The 14,542-nt window shown below is 42.7% G+C and overlaps 2 non-coding genes and 1 pseudogene across 2 annotated transcripts; 2 read left to right on the top strand and 1 right to left on the bottom strand.

The window, feature by feature from the left end:
- The first annotated feature begins 8,911 nt into the window (after positions 1–8,911).
- Positions 8,912–9,025, top strand: LOC131452640 (U5 spliceosomal RNA). Its single transcript, XR_009237413.1, has one exon. It is a non-coding gene; the product is annotated as a U5 spliceosomal RNA (small nuclear RNA).
- Positions 9,026–10,689: 1,664 nt separating this feature from the next.
- On the top strand, positions 10,690–10,890 carry LOC131452584 (U2 spliceosomal RNA; annotated as a pseudogene).
- A 133-nt stretch (positions 10,891–11,023) lies between these two features.
- Positions 11,024–11,142, bottom strand: LOC131452657 (5S ribosomal RNA). Its single transcript, XR_009237429.1, has one exon. It is a non-coding gene; the product is annotated as a 5S ribosomal RNA (ribosomal RNA).
- Between the last annotated feature and the right edge of the window lie 3,400 nt (positions 11,143–14,542).

A 14,542-nucleotide genomic window follows, 5' to 3' on the forward strand; every position in this document is an offset into this window, starting at 1 on the left:
GGATTACTGCAACTCACTCCTGGCTGGTCTCCCTGCGTGTGCCATACGACCCCTGCAACTCATCCAGAATGCAGCAGCTCGACTGATCTTCAACTTACCAAAATTCTCCCACACTACACCTCTCCTCCGCTCCCTTCACTGGCTTCCTGTAGCTGCTCGCATCCGCTTCAAGACTCTAGTGCTTGCGTTCCATGCTACAAACGGATCCGGTCCAGCCTACATCCAGGACATGATCAAAACCTACACCCCAGCCCGCCCACTTCGCTCTGCATCGGCAAACCGGCTCGCTGCCCCCTCACTGAGAGGATCGCAGAGGCACTTACAGAACTCGAGACTGTTCACTGTCCTCGCTCCCAAATGGTGGAACGAGCTCCCCATTGACATCCGGACAGCGGAAAGCCTCCACATCTTCCGCCGCCGACTAAAAACACATTTCTTCCGACTCTACCTCGACTAAGACGATAACGACGACGGAAAAAAAAAAAAAAAAAAAAAAAAAATTACTTACTTCTAGCTCTTATTTGTACCCAAATGTTTAAATGCACTTATCGTAAGTCGCTTTGGATAAAAGCGTCTGCTAAATGACATGTAATGTAATGTAATTTAAAAGTGGTTCTAAACATTATTTCTCTCAACACCATATATGATGTGTGTGTGGGTATGTATTTTTCAGTGTTTTTTTTTCAGGTGTGGGCGGTTGTGCATATAGCTCCTGTGTGTCTATATCAATACATGTTACTAGATTATATAAGACAGTGGTCATGAAATTATTTGCATTTCTTTTTCCCACAATTGGAATTCTCACACAGTTTCAGGTATTTGATCCATTTGAGCAGTTGTATCCCAAACAAAAAAAAGAATTTCACTTAGCAGGGAGCCTGCTGTGAGGATTGGCAAAACCTCAGGTCCACTTCCTCAGGTCCCACTGAGCATTTTCAAATTCAAAATGTGTGAAGAAAATCATGTATCAATACAGTGCATCTGAAAAGTATTCAGAGCCCTTCATTTATCACACATTTTGTTGTGTTAGAGACTTGATTTGAATAAATAACATAGCATTAATCGGATTTTACATAATTTAGGCAGCTGACAACACAATACTGTGGAATTACAGTTGCCTGATGGCCAAAAAATGATTATCCTGTTATGACCCTATATTCCTCCAAAACATATACAGTAAAAGTATTTCATACTACTAGTATATGAAGTACGCCCCCCATTATTTTTCTTGCTTATATCATTTCAAAGGCCTTGGTCATCTGTAAAAAAAAAAACAGCAAAAAAATTCCGTTTCTCGCCAGTAGGTGTCAGTGTGAGGATGATGAATGAGTGACTGCCACTAGAAGTACACAGTAAGACAGCGCCACACAGATTATTGATGGTTATTCATGAACGTCTTCTCTACTATATTCACAGATTCACAGTGTTTCTTGCACAATAAAATCACTGGCACCAGTGTAAAAAAAAAAGAAGGGAAATTTGACCCAGGATTACTCAATAAGTATACTGTAAAAGTACTCCATACTACTAATATATGAATACATTTTATAATTAAAAAGGATGATTACAAAAGTCATACAATACATCTACCTTATGCTTGATTTGATGTAATTATTTTACATGTAATCACTATAATATGATAGGGTTAGGGTAAGTTTTGATATATAATTAATATATAATCAGTACATTGTAACTGATGGTTGATGAGGTTGTGCGCTTCAGTGTCTCAGGCTGTGTCTTGACCGTCAGGATGAATTGAGCCCCAAACAAAGTGTATTGTGTTTATCTGTAATTGCAAACGAAAGTCAAAAATATTCACATTTAAGAAGCTGAAAAATGACAGAAACTACAAAATATTCACATTTAAGAAGATGAAAAATTACAGAAACTAAAAAATATTCACATATAAGAAGCTGAAAAATGACAGAATCTAGAAAATATTCAACACGTATTTTACATGTAATCACTATAATGTGATATAATTGTTATATAATAAATTAAATTGACATATAATTTGAACATTTGTTTTTCAGTATGTTGTAATCGCTTCCAATAGGACTTTATTTTGAAAACCAGAAATAAAACTGCTTGGTTATTGCAGTTTACGTAAAATTGAAAAAAAGGAGTGAAGGGAGTCCATGTTACTCCAAAAGTATACATTAAAAGTACTTCATATTACTAGCATATGAAGTACAAGAGGTACTGAGTCCAGTGAACGTAAAATCATAAACTACTGATAAAAAATAAGGATTTTATACTTCATCAAAAATTATTACCCTATTGTTTGTTACAAAAAGTGAACTTTGACCCTATATTCCTCCAAAACGTATACAGTAAAAGTACTCCATACTACTAGTATATGAAGTATAAGTGGTACTGAGTTCAGTGAAAGTGAAATCATAAACTACTAATACAAATTATGGATTTTAAACTTCATCAGAAACGGATGATCACACAGGTCATACAAAACATCTACCTTATGTTTGATTTGATGTTATTATTTTTACATGTAATCACTATAATATGATAGGCTTAGGGTCAGTTTTGATAAATTACTTAACCTTTTTCTTTTTCAGTACATTGTGACTGATGTTGATGAGGTCGAGGACTTCTGAGCGTCTGAGGCTGTGTCTTTGACAGTCAGGATGAATTGAGCCCAAAACAAAGTGAAACATGATGTTTACCTGTAATTGCACCTGTGTAAACAAAACCAGACTTTTGTTTGGGTTCACATAGAGGGCAAGCCTTTGAAGTCCCTCAAGATGCCTGTTTTTTTTTTTACTCAAAGGAGTGAATGTATGAGTGTGTATGAGCCTCTTTGTAGGTGTAGGTGCCTGTGTATCATGTCGATTTGAACTTGATGTGAGAAAAAGAAGTGTCTGGAGTTGCACACACACACACACATTCATTCCTAAACCCACATTCACACCATACTATGATATCCCTAAAATACAACCAAATCATTTTAGCTTCAGATATTGATTGAAATGGCCTGCTGTTTGTTATATGATAATGAAAAATGTTGATATTCCTTGACTGGTAGATTTATATTACATAAAAATTGACTTCATCTACTCCAAATTTCAAGCAATTTACATCAACACAGCCAAAGATATCCACAAAAAAATCCAAAAGGGGTTAAAAAAAATGTGTTCACAGAATCTTTCTGCATGACTGGAGTGCAGACTCCCTGTACCACAGTCAATGAACTGAAATACGCCACTCGACTCTTCCAGTGCGGACACTCTGCCAATCAGTTGCAGACAGTCTGTCGACGTCACATGTAGTATGACGTATTAGTATGTTGTTAAGGGTTAAGGGTCAAGATTCCCCTTCTGTGTCTGTAGTTCATTTAAATTATTAAATTAGTTAGTTAGTTAGTTAGTTTACGCTCAATCTCTTGTTGTAGATTGATCATTTCTTCTTAAATTTCCTTTTTCAGTTTGTCTTTTAGTGTGGTTACTCTGTGTCATACCTCTTTAAGGTCTTTAATGTCTTTACTTACCGTAGCTAGCCCAACTCGCAGTGTCTCGTGTTCTTGTCCTGTTGTGTCATTATTTTGCCTGAAAAGTTCATTCATGAGGCTAATATTTGACAGATTATACCTCACCCAGTCCTTTGTACTGTGGAATACACACAAAGGGCTGGCCCTTTGAGTGTACAACCCATGAAATGCTCATTTCCACATGTTAAAAAGTGATTATGATGACTCTGAAAAGTGCAATTGATAAGTCTGTCCAAATGATGAATTTTTCCACCCTTCCCAATTACAAGCTCACTGACTTATATTCTCATCCTGACTGGATTGACGACTACGACTACGACAAATCGGAATCTGACTCTGAATCCCATTTGACCTGAACCACAATCGGTCTTTAAACTGTTAATATGGTTGACACTTTTTGACTGTAGCTTAGCCCTTTTTGTAAGGTGTGTAAGGTAGCTTCAGAACAACACTTGGGCACATGTTGGTCAGAGCACAGCATATAACATCAATCTTATCAAGTAAAGTCTTTTCCTCACCTTCATATTTGGCGAGGAAAAGACTCAACACCCAGGCGCATGGTCCCATTTAATGTTAAACTTGGTGCGCATACAACCAATAACGCGGCCCCTGGTGAATGCAAGGATTTTCCATGTGGCACCCTGCTGTCCACCTGTGTTGTCCATTGGAGCAGCATCCTCCTGACATGTCTGTACCTCTTGATCTGACGACCCTGTTTCCATCTCAGCTACAGATGAAGTGTTGTCAGATGGTGAAAATAAGAAATATTGTTGTTGTACAATATCATTTGAAATCCAAAAAAAAAAATCCCGAGGTGCTGTAATATTTATCATACAGATGCATTGATTAGTGAATCCATTAATTCAGGGATAACAAAGTACCAAAACATTTACCTGAAGGAGCTTTATTGTCCTCATTATTCGCTTATCCTGCTGATGCTGTTTCCACCCAGGTGAGAGATTGTTTTTGTTTTACATTTAAGAAGCTGAAAAATTAATGAAAGTATAAACTAGTAGCGCAAGCGGCTCTGAACGGGTTTGAGCTTGAGAGCTCGCGACTCTCCGTGTGGCCACGTTGCCGCGAGTCCTCTAGCTCATCTCCCGTTCATTCACCGCTTGCGGTACTAGTTATTTTCAGTCCTAGTTATTTTCAGTTCTAGTTATTTTCAGCGGTGTCCCTGCGCAAAGTTAGAGGGAAAGAAAAAACTCCTTCTTAACAGGAAGAAATCTCTGACAGAACCAGGCTCAGAGATGTGCGGCCCTCTTCCCCTGACCGGTTGGTGTGAAAGGAAAATGGTAGACAGAGGAGAGGTGGGGGACAGAAAGGGGGGAGAGAAAGGACAAGAGGGAGATGAGGTAGAGACAGAAGAGAGAGAGAGACCAGGAGCACACTGAAAAAAATGAAACATTGGCTCAACTTAAAAAAATTGAAGTAATCTGTCACACCTAATATTATAGCATTGACATGAATGTAAATAATTAATTTTGTTTTACCTGAAATAATTAACTTGTAAACCAATTTCTGAAGGTGAAGCAAACCAATTATTTAAGTTTTCCAAAATTAAAATAATTACATTGGTTTTATTACTTGATGTAAATAATCCACTTCATTAAACCTGAATACTTTAAATCCATGCAAATGACTTTTGAAAGTGGAAGCAAACTGTTTTTCTTAAGTTGTCATCATTTAATGTATATAGAATTACTTTTAATACACTTTGATTTAAATACTCAGAAAACATTCCTTTTCAACACATTTTTTATTGTTGAATAAAACATTTTTCAATAACTGTATTGCTTCCCCAAAATAGTTAAACATAGTCCTTTAGAACAGTCCTTCTCAAATACAAAGAGCAATCAAGAAATGTCTGTTTCTGTTCAGCGAGAACCAAATGTACCATACATGCAGTTTGTTCGCTTGAAAATGTAAATTAAATACTGACTAAAATAAGTTACTAATAGTAACAGAAAATGCTCCTAAAAACAAAATCAGAAAATTGTCCTATTTCAAAATGGAACGTAATACAGGTATTATTCCTTAAAATAAAGTGTTGTCAGATGATTTGTGTGAATCTCCTTAATTCAATGCAAACATGTGAGGTAGCTCCTGGCCCTCTCTTGGGCTAAAAAATCTGACATTCAAAAATCTGTGCAAACACTGCAGTGCAAATGCAGTCACTCTCCAGTTTTCAGCACACTGCCCACTCGTGCCTGTGATAACTTGGGCAGAAACTTTTGTCAATATTGCAGTGGAAATGCTGTCATGCAAGTGCAAACTCCGAACACCAACCTCAAAAGGGTACAAAGTCTTGGTTGTAGAAACATTATAAATTGTTCTCAGCAATGGGAAAACAAAATCAGGCGAGTGAGTTGAATTCAACTCTGCCTACTCTGGGTTGTAAAGCAGGGTGCTCAGCCTATGAACTTTTGGGGACATATTTTTTCCACCAAGCTCCATCAGGACTTTTTGCACAAATTCAAGGGTGTGCTGCAAATTTTTCGGATATTTTGGTTTGAGTGCGTAGGTGAGCCCGAAGAACATTGCAACAGCCGCAGCAGTTGTGGGCACCTCTTTCAGGACCTCTATTCCATCGATGACTATTTTAATGTCCTCTTGTCCACTGACAACGATAGCCATCGTTGCCTGCTCCAGTTCGTCAGCTTCATTTTCCTGCATAACACAAAAAACAACAAATGAGGACAACTAGAAGGAGCATTTCCTGAAGACAATGCATGTTCAACAATGAACACCATTGTTGAAGCAATGCTGAATCCACTGAAGAAACTGCTGAGGCATTGCTGAAAATGCTGATGCTATAGCTAAAAAGTAAAACTTTTAAGTTGAGAGATGAATGGTTTTCAAAGCGCTCAAAGCAGCTGATATGTTGAAAAGGCATGTTTAAGTGCAACAGTTGAAGATTGCTGAAGTAACGTTAACATAGCAGAAGCAATAGCTGATTGGAAGGATTTAAAGGACGTTGAATGACATGAAATTATTTAAAAAATGCCTGAAGTGGTGGAGATTAGAGTAAAAGATGTACATGAAGATTGAAAGTTCTGAAATGGTTGAGAAAAGGGCTCAAACTAAATCTTGACGAAAGCAATTTTTTGGGGCACTACAGTTTGTCTCCCCATTTCTTAAACACTGGACATTTTACTGGATAAATAACAGAAGCAAGAGCTCTCAGTTTCAAAATAAAAAAAACTAAAACTAACCCAGCCATAACATTTAAATAGTCACAAATCAAATGAATGTTTATTAAAATATACAGTGCTATGCTGCATCTCAACAATAACGGGTGTGTGGATGTTGTCTGTGTTAGTGAGAGAGATGCCCTTACCTGGTATTCTTTGATGAGGTGATGAACAGGTTCACCCAGGTAGATCATCAAAGATTTAAGGATGCACTCTCTTCTTATTGTGATGTCCACAGTCTGAGTGAGAACAGTTACAACTTATTAAAAGCACACACAGCACACACACACACACCAACTATTCAACTATGGATCCCACTGATAACCAACTTATACATAGATACCTCATCTAAAACCTGCAAGGTCCTCTTGGTCTGTTCTTGCACACGTCCTCCCTTGCTCCTGATGACATCCAGCAGTTTGGACATGTGCTTGTCCAACTGTGCCAAGAACTTTGTCTCCAAGGGAACTGTTGTAATTCGCATAAACTCAGCGTTGATCTGGAAAAGGAAAGCAGAGCAAGTATCAAATATGTATTGAATAAAGAACAAATAATCTTCCAAAATAATTAAGGTTTGATCAAACTGATCGAAAAAACCCTTTAAGTTGGGTTTGTCTGTCTCAGTAGAAAGTTGATTGTTGTTGCAGTTGTGGCACTTGAATGGTGAAATAGGCTGGACCGGATCCGTTTGTAGCATGGATCGAGTCTTGAAGCGGATGCGAACAGCTATAGGAAGCCAGTGAAGGGAGTGGAGGAGCGGTGTAGTGTGGGAGAATTTTGGTAAGTTGAAGACCAGTCGAGCTGCTGCATTCTGGATGAGTTGCAGAGGTCATATGGAACACGCAGGGAGACCAGCCAGGAGGGAGTTGCAGTAGTCCAAGCGTGAGATGACAAGAGGCTGGGCCAGAACCTGTGCTGCCTTCTGGGTTAGAAGAGGTCGTATCCTTTGGATGTTGTGCAACATGTAAACAAGAGAGGGATGCATGAGGGAGAAGGAGTCAGCTGAAGGAAGTGCTGATAGAACAGTTGAGGACAGAGAGGAGGGGGAGAGAGATCGAATGTTAAGACGGACAAGTGCAATATCTGATGAGATGAGATCATCAGATTGGGAGAGTGGGAGAGAGTAGGATATGAAGAAATGACCAGAGACATGAAGTAGAGTTACCTTGAGGTTAGAGGTGGAGCAGTTTCTGGTGAAAATTAGGTCAAGGTGGTTGCCAGCTTTTTGAGTTGGTGGAGAAGGAGCAAGTGAGAGAGAAAGAGAGGAAATTAAAATAAGTAGATCGGATGACTACTCTGACTGGATGTTGAAGTCGCCAAGAAGAACAAGTGGTGGGCCATTTTCTGCGATGTTTGAAAGGAGGACATCAGTTCCTCCAAGAAGTGTCCCAATGGGCCTGGTGGACGGTAGATGAGAACAATGATTAGTTTTACTAGGTGAGTTATAGTTACAGCATGACATTCAAATGACTGTGAAGAGAAGTGTGGCAGTGGGTAAAGAGTGAAAGTCCAGCTGGGGTTGATGAGCAGACCTGTCTCACCACCTCTTCCAGTGGATCTGGGTGTGTGGGAGAAAGAGTGGGTGGAGGAGAGAGCCACAGGGGTGGCTGTGTTGGAGGGTAGTATCCAAGTCTCAGTGAGAGCAAGGAAGTCCAGGCATTGCTCAGTAGCAAAGCCAGAGATGAACTCAGTCTTGCGTGTAGCTGACTGGCACACAGGCCCCCTGCAACAAGGTGTTGGATGTGTGAGGAGCGGGTGGGATATATAAGTGAGGATAGATTACGGTGATGCTGTGAGTGAATGTGAGGTTTGTAATATCTGCGAGAGGAAACATAAACAGGAATGGAAAAAGTGCACATATGTGAAAGTTAGAAAAACAATTGCAGCCAGGTACTTGGCCTCATTAGCCTCATTGTTAGACTCCGGTTTAGACTCCTTTGTCTTTGTCTTCCTGAGTCTTTGTCTTCCTGAGTCTGCTGCTGAAGCTGCCGCTTCAAATGTGCCACAGCCTCAGCGATCGATAGAAAACTGCAGCACACAACCAACAGTAAGAATGCGCTTCCAAACATGCAGTCAAATGTGGGCGGTTTAATGGCCGACAAACCAAAAACATTGAAGAAAGGCTGTCCCATGGTGGCCGGCCGGGCCGACCGAGACTGCGTTGACTCCGGCGGATAGACTCCTTGGCTGCTCTCAAGGAGAGGAGCTATGTTGACTCTGGTTTTTCTTCAAAATGCACAAGTCTTTCGCCCTTTTACTAAAGATTTCCGTGGAGAGGAACGTTCAAGAGTTTAAGTGATTTTTGGTGGGCTTTGCTGTATGGCTGCGCCCTTTGAGTGTGTCAAATGTCAAGCAGCTGTCTATCATGAGTCTTGATTCAAGACTCAGAGGTGCACTTAGATTACCTTGGGGCGGAGGTGATCAGCAGCAGCGTTTGCTATGCACACTTACAAACATGGCACCACAACAAGTAACTTGTGTGCCAAGAATTTGAGTTGGCCCCAGACACTTGTGGGCCATTGCTTCTCGGCCTTTTGGGCATAGCCGGCCCTGGGCATAGGCAGTATAGGCAAATGCTAGGGGCGCCGTCATCCGTAGGGGGCGCCGAAAACGGGGAAAAAAAAAAAAAATAAAAAAAAAAAATATATACTATATATATATATTCGAAATATTATATAAGCCCACAGCAACATAAAGTCATAGCAAAGACTATTAAATAATGCAGAAGCCTTTTTTCTGGGTGAAACGAGCCGTTGCTCACAGAGGTGAGGGGGGCGGGGTCAAGAGGCCAGCTGCCTGAATCTGACCGGACCGTGACCCAGAGACGAAGAAAAAGATTAATGACACTGTATCGAAATTATGTCCAAAAGACTGAAGCCATCCGGCGCCCAAGGAAGGAAAAGAAGGAAAGAAGAGGAAGAAAAACGTGAAAAAGATAGAGGTACAGTAATGTCAATGTGATGAAGTGCATGAAATTAATAGTTCAATGCATTGTAGTTACCGTTGTTGGAGCAGAGTGTTAGCTTGCTAGCTTACTTCGGACAATAGCAACATTGTTTAATAATCAATAAATAGCTGAGTTGACGTGTGTTAATGTTACTACACCTTAAATTCATCAGGGACGTTTGGAAACTTAACGTTAGGCCTGTTCAGGTGTTATTTTACAGGTCTTTCCTGCTTGTATGTCAGCTAAAAGGCTTTTAGTTGTCCATCCCCTTTGTAATAGGGTGGTTGTAAGCCTTTGGTTTTATGTGTCACAGTTTATGTTGGTTAAAGTTTACATCAGTGTTAAAGTGCAGTTAAAGTGTATGACAGTTAATATTTCATACCTTAGCTTTCCCATATCATTCATAGGCTATATATGCATATACTGGTTTTTGCACTGTGGTTAGACTGAATTGCATTGCAATGACAATAAAGTTGAATGAATCTCATCACATTTTCATTATTAGTCTATGTTAGTCTCATGTATAGCACACCAAGCATCTGTTTTTTTTATTAACATGCAGTCATCACATACATATACTTCTCTTCTCTCTTCAGATGCACTTTTAAAATATTTCAGTACCACCCCGAGTGACACAGCATCAGGTGCTGCTGTCCTGTCTACCTCTGCACAGCCCAGTGACACAGCATCAGGTACTCCTGTCCCGTCTACCTCTGCACAGCCCGGTGAATCAAGAGGTCTCTCATTTTTTTTTCTTATACTGTGTGCAATAGTGTGTGTTGTTATGTCTGCACTGGTTTCATAATTTATTATTTTGTGCAATACTATATTTAAATTGTATTTTTAATTCATTTTATGTCACTTGTTTTCGTGTGCAGTGTTCGGCTTAATATGTTTGCCTTATTTGGTGTGATATTTTTTACTCAAAGAAATAAAATCTTGAGTACACACATGCAGTTTCTGTGTGATTGTATGAAAGTTGATTGTGAAATTGACTGCAGCGATGCAAGGGGGCACCAGCTAAAATCTTGCCTAGGGCACCAAATTACTCAGGGCCGGCACTGCTTTTGGCTAAGATCAAGTGTAGTATCTGTTCTTATCAGTTTAATATCTGATATGTCCTCTATATGGGGATTAAATATTAAATGCATTTTTGAGCATTAGGCGGTGAAGCCTGGGGCTTGCTCTCTTCACTCCTTGCATTGACCTGGTATTGCAGTGCCACCAGGAACGGTGCACCGTTCTCTTTTTTTTTTCTGTGAAAACCAAAGCAAGGCTGAAACTGGAAGGACATTAATGTGTGCCCGTGCGTCAACGTAATTGCAAGCCCACGTTTCTTGTAAGGAGGCAGCAGTGTAAAGCGTGCTGCAGTGTAAAAGCATACAGCACCTGGTATTCCCAGGCGGTCTCCCATCCAAGTACTAACCAGGCCCGACCCTGCTTAGCTTCCGAGATCAGACGAGATCGGGCGTGCTCAGGGTGATGTGGCCGTAAGCCGACGGGCAGGTGACACAGACTCCTTTTATAATCAAGAAGTTTTTTTTTTATTGTCATTATGAGACATAATGAAATTTTTGCAGAGAATCCCGGCTTTAGGTACACATAAAATAGCAAAAATAACGAACGAAGGACTTGACATTTAAATAGACATAACGAAAGGCATTTAAATAGACACAACAAGAGACTTAACACTTAATGAGACACAACAAAATGTAAAAATATAAAAGTACAGTGTGTGCAAAGTAAAGTGTATAAAACTACAAAGTGCAGTTTAGTGCAACATGGTCCAGTTTATGGAGAGTTGAGCAGGTTTGGGGGGGGGAGGGGGGGGTCAGCAGGGGTGTGTTTGGGAGGGTGGGTGTGTGTGTGGCTGCTTGTGTGTGTGTTGGGGGGGGGGGGGGGGTGTAGAGAAGGGATGCAAATTGTTTTCACTGTGGGGGGGCGATTGCTTTCACAGCTCTGGGGAAGAAGCTGTCCCTGAGTCTATTGTTCTTTGCTTTGATGTTTCTGTACCGCTTTCCTGATGGAAGCGGTACAAACAGTGCATAGCCCGGGTGTGTGGAATCTGTTGCTATGCGTCTGGCCCTTCTCCGGACTCGGGCAGTGTAAACTGAGTCCAGATCAGGTAGACGGCATCCCACAATCCCCTGTGCTGTCCTCACCACCCGGGCTAGGTTCTTCCTGTCCTGTGTTGTGCAGTTGCCATACCACACTGTCATGCTGAGACACAGGATGCTCTCTACAGTGGCTCTGTAGAAGTTTATGAGCAGTTGGGAAGAGAGCCCAGACCTCTTCAACTTCCTGAGAAAGAAGAGCCGTTGTTGAGCCTTCTTCACCAGGTGTGAAGTGTTCACAGACCAGGAGAGGTCGGAGGAAATGTGGATGCCCAGGAACTTAATGCTGTCTACACGCTCCACCTCCTTTCCATGTATGCTGAGCGGAGCGTGTACAGTCTTCCTGGACCTCCTGTAGTCCACTATGACCTCCTTGGTCTTGTTGGTGTTTAGAACAAGGTTGTTCCCGGAGCACCACTGGGTCAGGTTCTGGACCTCTCCTCTGTAGTGGGTCTCGTCGTTGTTGGAGATGAGACCCACTATGGTGGTGTCATCTGCAAACTTCACAACCATGTTTGTGGAGTGGATGGCAGAGCAGTCGTGTGTGAAGAGGGTGAAGAGGACAGGGCTGAGCACACAGCCTTGCGGCGTGCCAGTGTTGAGGGTTAGTGGAGCAGACGTGGACTCCCCTATCCTCACCACCTGTGGCCTGTTGGTGAGAAAGTCGCTAATCCAGGAGCAGAGTGATGTTGACAGACCCAGGTTGTGGAGTTTCAGGGCCAGCATGTCCGGGAGGACGGTGTTGAAGGCTGAGCTGAAGTCCACAAATAGCATCCTAACATAGGTGTCGGGATGCTGCAGGTGAGTCTGGGCCGTATGAAGTGCTAACGAGACAGCATCCTCCGTAGAACGGTTCTCCCTGTAGGCGAACTGCAGGCCGTCCAGCCCAGCAGGGATGGCGTCCTTGATGTACTTCAGGAGGATCTTCTCGAAGCACTTCATGATGACTGGGGTTAGAGCGACAGGGCGGTAATCATTGAGGCAGGTGATGGTTCTTTTCTTTGGCACAGGCACAATGATGGAGGACTTCAGGCACACAGGGACCGTGGACAGCTGCATAGACAGGTTGAATATGTCCAGAAAGACTCCTGCTAGTTGTTCAGCACATGATTTCAGGGTCCGACCTGACACCTTATCTGGACCTGCAGCCTTTCTGATGTTGATCTTCCTCAAGACGGATGTCACCTGGTGCAGCTGCAGGACGAGAGGCTGATGCTGTACCTCTGTCTGAGGAAGATGTACAGTCCTTCTGCTGCTTGGAGAGTCAAAGCGTGCAAAGAAGCTGTTTAAGGTGTCAGGCAGAGTGGGGTCCTGGCTGACCTGCTGGCCGCTTTGCTTATAGTCCGTGATGGTCCTGATGCCTTTCCACATACTACGTGGGTTGTTGTCATTGAAGTGCTCCTCAATGCGCTGCTTGTAACGGTGTTTTGCCAGCTGGATGCCCTTTTTCAGTTCTTTCCGGGCCCTGCTATACGCCAGCCTGTCCCCCGACCTATACGCTGTATTCCGGGCTTTTAGCAGGTTCCTCACTGTGCTGTCCATCCACGGTTTTTGGTTAGGAAAAAACGTTATTGTCTTCGTGGGTAGGACAGCATCAGTGCAGAAGTGAACATAGGACAGCACAGATGACGTGTATTCCTCTAGGTCAGCGCCTTCCTTGAGCACTCCCCAGTCTGTGTTCTCAAAACAATCCTGTAAGGCTGAGGAAGCCTCCTCAGTCCAGACCTGAACGGTTCTGGTGGTGGGCTTGGTCCTACAGATCAGAGGTCTGTATGTAGGGATCAGTTCCACAGAGATGTGATCCGACATGCCGAGGTGAGGAGCTGCTGTAGCCTTGTATGCCCCTCTGATGTTGCAGTAAACCTGGTCCAGTATGTTATAGTCTCTGGTTGGAAAGTTTATGAATTTGTAGAACTTGGGGAGAACAGCTTTCAATTCCACATGGTTAAAGTCCCCCGCCACGATCACAGCCGCCTCTGGATTAGCGTTCATCTGGTTGCTAATCAGGCAGTACAGCTCCTCCAGTGCTAATTTAGCATTAGCTCGCGGTGGTATGTAGGCTGCTATGATCATGACAGAGGTGAGTTCTCTAACCAGTTTAAACGGTCTGCACTTCACTGCCAGATATTCCAAATCGGGGGAGCAGAAAGTTCCAATTATGCTCGTGGCTGTACACCACGAGTTGTGAATGTACAGTGCCAAACCTCCGCCTTTGGTCTTGCCTGAAGCTGCAGTCCTGTCGGCTCGGAACAGAGAGCGCTCCGCCAGCTCCACCGCTGCATCGGGGATGTTATTATCCAGCCAGGTCTCGGTGAAAATCGCCACACAGCTGTTTGTCTTCCGTGAGACGATTCTCAGTCGAATCTCGTCCAGTTTGTTGGTGAGTGACCTGACGTTCGCGAGGAGGAGACTGGGCAGTGCCGGTCTGTGTGGTTTAGCAAGTAGCCTAGCACGCACTCCGCTCCGCTTACCCCGCTTTTGTTTACGTTGTCTCCTCCGTCTCCTGGGCCATAGAGGGGGGATGATGAGAGCCTCTGTGGTCCGCTGTAGTTCGGGTGGGATAAAATCCGGCTTTGGAGGGGTAAAGACCGGAGTTTTTCCCCAAAGCCCACAGTTCAGCCCTACTGTACTGTGTTAAGGCTTCAAGTCTCCGGATAAAAAGTGTAAACACGAACAAAAACACGAAAACAAACCTAAAAAGCCGAGAGCCTCGAGCCGCTGCGTGCACCCGCGCCGCCATGTTTTATAGACCAGGCAAGGCCCCCTGCTCGTGGAGGGGCTC

The sequence above is a fragment of the Solea solea genome, unplaced genomic scaffold (assembly GCF_958295425.1).
Source record: "Solea solea unplaced genomic scaffold, fSolSol10.1 scaffold_26, whole genome shotgun sequence".
Classification (NCBI taxonomy): domain Eukaryota; kingdom Metazoa; phylum Chordata; class Actinopteri; order Pleuronectiformes; family Soleidae; genus Solea; species Solea solea.